Source organism: Giraffa tippelskirchi, chromosome 9, assembly GCF_054371585.1.
Source record: "Giraffa tippelskirchi isolate mGirTip1 chromosome 9, T2T-mGirTip1v1.2.pri, whole genome shotgun sequence".
Lineage (NCBI taxonomy): Eukaryota > Metazoa > Chordata > Mammalia > Artiodactyla > Giraffidae > Giraffa > Giraffa tippelskirchi.
The window spans coordinates 17114413-17119735 of record NC_137283.1 but is presented as its reverse complement, the minus strand read 5'-3'; the positions used below and the strand labels follow the sequence as shown (position 1 = coordinate 17119735).

Genomic DNA, 5323 nt, shown 5'->3' with positions numbered 1-5323 from the left:
AGGTCTCTTCCAATGAGTCAGTTCCAATGAAGACGGAGAGCTGTGCAAGTCTGACTGGACAGGGGTTGGTCTTTGAGGCAACAAAGACCCGGAGGCTGGCACCGGCAAGCACTCAAATCAAGGTAGAGGGGAGGTGGCCGAATAAAAAACAAGATACAATGAGTTCATTTGTTTGAGATGCATGGTATCATGGCTTGGAAAGCAGGTTCCTACATTTTTTTGAGCAAAATGAAGCATCACTGGAACAAACACAGAGTCTCCAAAATAGCTGCTTTTTTTTTTTAAGATGAGAAATCTTACTTACATTTTTAAAAGAACCATAATACCATTTTCTACCTACAAACTAAATACAATTCCTTAATATCACCAAATATCCAGAAAGGGCTCTAATTTTCAGTTATCCTCAAATATAGTTTGTAAATCATGATTCAAAAGAAATCTCCATATTGGAATCAATTTTGTCTTCTTTTGGTCTCTTAAGCCATAGGTTTCTCCTCATCATTTCAATTTCAATTTATTTGAATTGATATCCTTTCTTTGCCTTTTCTTTTTCTTCTGAATTGATATCTTTTCTTAAAGATTTTTCTCATAGCCTGAATTTGCTCAGTGTGATGGCCTTCTGTCTTGCAACTTTCCTGTTTTAAGTGAACAGCTGGGTTTAGAACAATGCTCAGCAAACTGTAACCTGTGGGCCAAATACAGCCTGGGGTCTGTTTTTGTAAATAGAGTTTACCTGGAAACAGCCGTACTCATTTGCTCACGTGCTGTGTGTTTCTATGCTTCATTAGCAGACCCCTCTAATTATGACTGAGATTATCCACAAAGCCCAAAGTATTGTTCTTTTGCGTGGCCCTTTACAGAAAAGGTTTGTTGACTGCAGTTTTGGATGCTTGATGGGATTAACTCTTTTATTTTGCAAGACAGTGTCACCAGCAGTGTTTGCAGAAGCACTTAATGACCTGCTGTCTCTTTCTGTCACGTTAGCAGCTATTACCGCTAGGGCACAGATCCATTAAATCATTAGGGGCTGCAAACAGCCCCTAGAGTGATTAGAATGCTTGGCTAGAATGTGATTGGCTAGAATGCTTGTACCTGGAGAAAGCTCCCTTACCTGCTCTGTGGTTAGCCAGAGCTAAAGTGGAAAAGAGAATAAAAATCTTGATTCTTCCCTTTTATTTACTAGCTTCCAAAACAGGGAGTGGTCTCCCTGACATCTTCACATGGTGATCAATTACAATTATTGTTTCAGTTTCATTATGACTTTTGATATTTCACTGTATTTGATAACTTTGCACCCACTGTGGTTGCTGTCCTTGCTGATGGTCATCTCCAGCCAGGGGGAGCCTCTTCAAACTGGCCCGAATCCTTTGGAAATAAACACAGTCATCTCTGTTGGCTTCCCTGCTACCTAGAATGGACAACGTACACACACTTGGTCATATTTAATTTGTGGGGAGGTCCTCGTTTTGTGTTTAAGTCTTATGACTTTATGGTCACACTATATCCTGGAACCCTGGGTGATGTCAATCTCATCTAACCTGCTGCCTCTCAGGGTGGACTAAGGTATACACTTGGTTTTAAATTCCATACATCAAATATGGGTAAGCAAATTAGAAGCAAACCTCTTTTTTCTTCACAGTCTCCCACATTCCTCTCACTGTCTCTCTCTCTCCCAGAGGGAAACCTCCAAAGCTCCCAAGTGTAATAGTAGTCATAGAGGGACCTCCACCTGCGCTCTGCCCCTCAAAGGTGAGCACAGAGCATCCCGAGCTAGACCTACTTGCCTGCTCCTGTTCCGGACACAGGGAAGCCACCTGGGGCCATCTCCTTTCTGCTCCCAGCTAGCTCTCCATCTCAAGGGATCACAACCGGGGCCTCAGTGACCCACGGGGTGCTAGAACTTACAGGCACATACTGTTGGTTTCCTTCTGTTGAGGTGGAGGCGTAAAGGAAAGGGAGCAGGAAGGCGGCCCTGTCACACACAGCTCTCCAATGTCTGCAGCAGGCTTTGACACTTGGTCTCTCTTCCAGTCTGTGCAGTCATTTTGTAAGGAAAGGGTCTTTATGACTTTATGACTCATCTGGTTTTACAGATGAGACAAGTGAAGGCCTAAGAACATATGTGACTTGCCCAAAGTCACACAATTAATAAATGGCAGAGCCAGAACCTAAATTTAAGTTTTCTGCCTTTAAATCCAATGCTCTTGGCATGCCTCACCCCAGCCACCACTGCCATCTTCACAGCAAGACTGAAGTCAGCAAGTCAGCTCACCATCACCCAGATAATTCATTCCAACCATGATGAGAAATGTTCAGAAAAGCAGTGTGTGTAAGCACGGAGAATAAGGTGAGCTAGCCAGGCCTGTGGATACAGGAGTCGAGTTCAAGAAAGGCTTCCATGGAAGGAGGAGATCTAAGCTGAGACCCAAAGAACAAAGTAGAGTTGACCAGATGAGGAGAGGGGAGGAAGGTCCTCTTACAGTTCAGCATGCAAAAGGCCCATATTTGTGGGGAATTAAAGTTGCCCATGGGCCTCCCTGGTGCTCAGATGGTGAAGAATCCACCTGCAGTGAGGGAGACCTGGGTTCAATCCCTGGGTTGGGAAGATCCTCTGGAGGAGGGCATAGCAACCCACTCCAGTATTCTTGCCTGGAGAATCCTCATGAACAGAGGAACCTGGCAGGCTATGGTCCATGGGGTCACACAGTTGGACATGACTGAGCAACTAAGCACAGCACGGCACACAGGTGCCCACAGAAGCTTCATCACCCCTCCCACAGAGAGGTGGAACAGTCTCCTCCCCTGGAATCTAGGTTGACCCTGTGACTTGTTTTGATCCACAAACACAGGAGAGGTGATGCAGGGCCTGGAGAGATATGCAGGTTCTGCTCTGGCAAGCTTGCAACACTCCCCCTGGGACCCAGCTACCATGCTGTGACAAGCCCAGGCCATGGTGGGGATCATGTTGTGAGGTGAGCCCCTCTGTGATGGTTACTTTTATGTGTCAATTTGACCAGGCCTCAGAGTGCCCAGACTTGCTCACTTTTCTGGGTGTTCCTGTGAGACTGTTTTTAGATGAGATTAACATTTGAATCAGTAAGCTTAGAAAAGCAGACTGCCCTCCCTAAGGTGGGTGGGCCTCATCCAATCAGTTGAAGGCCTGAAGAGCACTAAAAGATTGACCTCCTCAGAGTAAGAGAGATTCTTTCCCACCTGACTGCCTTTGAGACAGGAAAGTGGTTTTCCTTCTGCCTTCAGACTCAAACAAAAACATCAGCCCTTCCTGGGTCTCAAGCTTACTGGCTTTTGGAGTGAATCTACATCATCAACTCCTCTGGGTCTCAGGCCTTCAGACTCCAACCACAATAACACCACTGGCTTCCTGGGTCTCCTGACTTACCCTGCAGATCTCAGAACTTACCTGTCTCCATAATCACCTGAACCCATCCCTCATTATAAATATCTTTCTATATTTATAAATACACATCCTACTGGTTCTGTTTCTTTAGAGACCCTCTCTAATACAGCCTTTAATGGAAAAGCCTGAGTTGAGCTCCCAAATGTCAGCCATGTGTGTGAGCCATCTCAGTCATTCTAGCCCAGTGGCACCTTCAGGTGACTAGAACCAACACCACATGGGGTGGATGAACCACCCAGCTGAGCCCAGTCAATCCAGTGAGACAGCAAATGGGTGCTACTGTCCTAAGTCCCTCAGTGTGGAGTGAGTTGTGATGCAGCAACAGATAATAAAATCAGGGTAGAGTTCTGGTGTGCTGGCATAAAGAAGACCAGTGTAAGTAAGCAGAGAGCACACAGGGGTGGAGAGAGCAGCAGAAGAAAGGAGTGAAGAGGTAAGCAGTCCCAGATCATGCATGATCTTGCAGGCATGGAAGTTTCAGTTAAGAGTTTGAATGCTGTATATACACCTTCATTTTCATCTGTCTGTTCCACCTCATCTTTTGTCTTTAGCCCCAGGATTACTGCCAAAGTGGTATTTAGAATTAAGCACCATGAGGGTCACCACTGCCAATACACAAGTCTGAACTATTCTTCATCACTTCTGCAGGTATGAATTTTTCACACCCAAGAGTCCAAGTAACTCATGTTTGTAAAACTGTAAATTCATTTCTCAAAAACTAAAAAGTTTTAATCTACCATTTCCATGGCTGCATAAAAACTGAAGCTTTCCAACTCAAAGAATTCAAATCATTCCTGATCTCAAACTCAGTCACTTCCAGATAAATGCTCTCTTAATTTGGGATCTTCCCTTTCCCTTCTCCCTGAAGGCTGTGCCAAGTTCCCAACTTCCAGCCCTAGAGGGAGGGGGTTGAGCCCTGGGCCCTTCTCTGTTTCTGTTAGGAATGCTCACCTCCTGAGTCTTGGAAACTGGACTCCACTGTCCTGGAAACACAACCATGCCCTTCTTGTCTAAACCCCAAGTTCCTTCAGTCCACCTGCCCAGTTGCCCTCCCATGGCCCCCTTGGATCCCTGGAAGTCTTGTCTTTCTACATACAAAGTATGGAGGATTCCATGAAATGGCCCCTTGTCCATCAGCTGAGCCACCTTCCTCAGCCACTCATCACCCCATCACTCACATACTGCTGGATGATGAAGCTTCTCTACAAAGCATGCAAGCTTCTGAGTCATGACTGGTGAAGCCAGACAGGGGGTCTTTATGCTCTGATATACCCTCAAATCTGTCTGGAAATATGGGTGAGGGGGTGTCTTCAGGTTTTATGTCATCCCAGCCCCATCCTGGGGTTTGCTTTGCAAAATGGATACAAGGAACTTAAAATATCTAAATCTTGATCACATTCCCTCTGGTACTTCCTTTCTGGCCAGCTGATCAAACTCTCATTCCCATAAGATACTCTGAAGATTTGTAGTATAATGCTATTCTGAAAGTCCTTCTAGTTCTTCACACTTAAAAACCAAGCTTTTAGAATGCAATAAGAAGCCTCTTCCTTAGAAATTTGATTCTTAACACTGAAACTCATGGTTTTCAAGACTATACTTTCTGGTATTTTAAGAATTTTAAATATTTATTTAAGATTTTTAAGAATGTGACTCTACTCTCTCTGTTTCATAGGGAAGTGTATATTCAAAGCCCTTGCTGTTTGAATGGTATTAGAAAGAATAGGCATTAAAGGAGTCCACTAAAATAAAGTTTAGCAACACCATTCGATTATAATTTTCCTTAGTATTTGATGCAAGCACCAGAAGGGACCTAGAGATTACATAATAGAGCCTATCTCACTGCTCCCATTTCTACCCACTAACTTAGAAGATGAATAAAAACCCAAGGCAGTCAAGTCTCGGTTT

The 5323-nt window shown here is 44.4% G+C and overlaps 1 long non-coding RNA gene across 1 annotated transcript; it reads right to left on the bottom strand.

The window, feature by feature from the left end:
* Window positions 1–1158: 1158 nt before the first annotated feature.
* Window positions 1159–2936, bottom strand: LOC145520758 (uncharacterized). The gene is made up of 2 exons (XR_014064792.1): window positions 1906–2936; window positions 1159–1365 (listed from the first exon to the last, which is right to left on the bottom strand). It is a non-coding gene; the product is annotated as an uncharacterized LOC145520758 (long non-coding RNA).
* Between the last annotated feature and the right edge of the window lie 2387 nt (window positions 2937–5323).